Here is a 3401-nt window from a genome sequence, read left to right on the forward strand (position 1 = left end):
TCGGTTTTACTAGGCGAAAACTCGATACCTAGATTCCTGGCCCAATGTGATAAGTTATTTAGAGTTTCTTGCAAAGGAGGTTTTATTTGAGTGTCTGTTTTACCTGTGATATGAACAACACTACAGTCATCCGCAAGCTGTCTTAGCGTGCAATTTTGTGCCATACAAGCATCGATTTCTCGGACATAAAAGTTGTATAGCAGGGGCTTAAACATGAGCCTTGGGGTAGACCCATGTAACTAATTCGTTCAACTTTGGTTTCTCCATGGCTAAAATGCATGATTTTTTCAGACAACAGGTTATATAGAAAATTGTTCAAAATTGGTGAAAGTCCGCAAGAGTTAAGATTACTAGATAGCACTTCTATGGACACCGAATCGAATGCCCCTTTGATGTCCAGAAATACTGCCCCCATCTGCTCTTTTTGGGCAAACGCCAATTGAATGTCTGATGAAAGTAATGCTAGACAGTCGTTCGTACCCTTGCCTCTACGGAATCCAAATTGTGTACTTGACAACAGATTGTTTGATTCAACCCATTTATCCAGCCGAAAGAGAATCATTTTTTCGAGCAATTTCCGGAGACACGAGAGCATTGCAATCGGCCTATACGAGTTGTAATCAGAAACTGGTTTCCCGGTTTTGGATGGCGATGACTTTCACTTGTCTCCAGTCATGCGGAACAATGTTCAGCTCCAAACACTTATTGAATAATTCAACAAGCGTTTCTTAGCGGTATCTGGCAGATTCTTCAACAAGTTGAATTTGATTCTGTCCAGTCCGGGAGCTGAATTGTTGCAAGACCAGAGCGCAAGTGAAAGTTCGACCATCGAGAATTGATCCTCCGTTTCGGAACTATTCTCTGTATCTCGATAGTGTTTCTGAGCTGGTGCTGCGTCCGGGCAGACCTTTTTCGCGAACTGTATCAGCCATCGACTGAACTTTCTTCAGTTTCGTTCGAAGGAGTGTGATTTCGCATGTTTCGTGCCGTTCTCCAAAGCGTGTGCAAAGACGTTTCTCGAGATAACCCCATCCACGAATCGCCGCCAGTACCCCGTTTCTTGCCTCTGATCAAGTTCTTGAACTTGCGTTCCAAGGCCAAGTAACGTTGGAACTTCTCTGGTAATCCGGTTCTGCGAAACTCAACAAACGCCTTGCACTTTTCACCTCGCGCGCGTGAGCAATCTCCATCCCACCACGGAGTGGGAGGCCGTTTCTGTATTGTCGAGCTTTCATTCCGTCTGACCTGTGCTCCGATTGCACAGTCCACAATTGTTCCAGAAATAAAACTGTACTCTGCCTCCGGAGACAGTTCATCTGTTGAGTCGATGGCTTCAATGACATCCGATGCATACTTTTTCCAATCTATATTCCTTGTGAGGTCATAAGGAATATTGATTTCTTCGGGTGGACTACGACCACTGGCGATAGAAATATGGATAGGCAAATGATCGCTTCCTGAGGGTCTTGGATTACCTTCCACATACAATCCAAGCTCAGAGAGGAAGAAGCTAGAGAAAGGTCTAAAATACTATGCTGTGATTGGGATCCATTAATTCGAGTCACTTCCCCATTGTTTAAGACAGTCATGTTGAAGTCGTCGCACAGCTCATAAATAATGTTAGCACGTTCATCATCACGTGAGCTACCCCAGCCCACGCCATGGGAGTTAAAATCTCCTAGAACTAGCCGGGGTTCTGGGAGAAGTGAAATAATATTCGCCAATTGGTTCCGGCTAACGCTTGAAGATGGCGGAATATAAACCGAGGCTAGACAAAGGTCTTGACCTTTTATTCTAGCTTGGCAACTAACGACTTCAATACCTGGAGATGGTTGTAGTGGAATACGATAGAAAGAGTGACATTTCTTGATCCCCAAAAGAACGCCACCCCCTCTTTGACCATCACGATCCAGGCGAATTATGTTGTGGCTATGGAAGGTGAAATCTACGTTTGGAGAGAGCCAAGTTTCGCATAAGGCGAACACATCACAATTCAAATTGTGTACCAATATTTTAAATGGGTCTAATTTTGGTAAAATACTTCTGCAGTTCCATTGCAATACAGAAACAATTTCTCTCCCCTCATTGGATGAATTATCCATCGAAAGAAATTGCTTCTGCGATGAGGGTCATAGTGAGAGCTTTCTTTTTCAAGAATTCTCTCAAAAGGGGTACAAACATATTAACCATAGTCCTCCATCCTGCTGGTACACTGAAAAAGTCCAGGATGAACGCAACAATTTCCGAGAATTTCATCTTACCATCAGCCGAAAAGCTGGGAAAACCATTCGACGATGGATCAGATGCAGTTTCTCTGGGAATTGTTGCATTCCTGTTAGCTACTGAAGGGCCTGAATTCTGAAGGAAAGCCTGGGGTTTTGACTTTCCAGAAAGTGGAGGAAAGTCCTTCGGGGACGGATTAAAACCCGGAGGACTTTTAATAGGAGGGTTAGAATTACTATTTCCACTTTGAGGATTTCTTTTAGTATTAAGTTTGCTGGCAGCTATTCTGGATTGTGTTTTAGTGATGCGTTTCCTTTTTGGAGCCTGTGAAACATTATTTTTTGAAAATGGCCCAGTTGATGTTCCTTCACATGGATCCTCCCCTTCGGATTCATAGTCACTTAGAAGTGTCAAACTGGTTCTCTGAGACGATTGGCAAAGACTTCAGAACCATGTCTCTATAGGACATTTTAACACGATTTTTCAAAGAAGTCTTGATTTTTTCCCGGCGCGATATGTACTTAGGGCACGCCGAGAGAGCATGAGATGCTTCACCAGTGCAATACAAACACCTGTTTGCTGCTGGTGTAGTACACGAAGCTTCCTCATGGTTCTCCCCGCACTTAGAGCAGCGTGCCTGATTGCAGCAGTAGGCGGCCGTATGATCCAACTGCTTGCACTTCTGGCAGAACATGACCGAAGGCACATAAAGTCTCACAGGTAGACGAACCTTCCCGATCGCAACGTAATCAGGAAGTGCAGTGCCGGAAAAGGTAACCCGAAAAGAGTTCGACAGGGAAAACTTCCGTTTTTCCCCCTCGCCTGATGCTGACTTTAGTTGACGCGCGTCCAACACCTTGACCGTTGGAAGAGCAGGATCCTTGAATCGGCCAACCCCTGATTCCATTAGGTCATCGACGGTCAAACCCTCTTCGGTTACCACTCCGTCGATTTCCACGTCACGAGCGGGAACGTAAACGCGGTACTCGATCGTAAACCTCTCGTCACAAGCAATGGCGTTTGCTTCCTTCAAGCTACCAACAACAACGCGCATTTTGTTCCGACTCATCGGCTGGTAGCTGACTACGGAAGAGTACGATCGGTCGAGGTCTCGGGAAATTGAAATAACATTTAGGGGTTTCGATTTGGACCGGAAATACACTACCCAGGGTCCCGTC

Source organism: Uranotaenia lowii, chromosome 1 (assembly GCF_029784155.1).
Source record: "Uranotaenia lowii strain MFRU-FL chromosome 1, ASM2978415v1, whole genome shotgun sequence".
Taxonomy (NCBI): Eukaryota; Metazoa; Arthropoda; class Insecta; order Diptera; family Culicidae; genus Uranotaenia; species Uranotaenia lowii.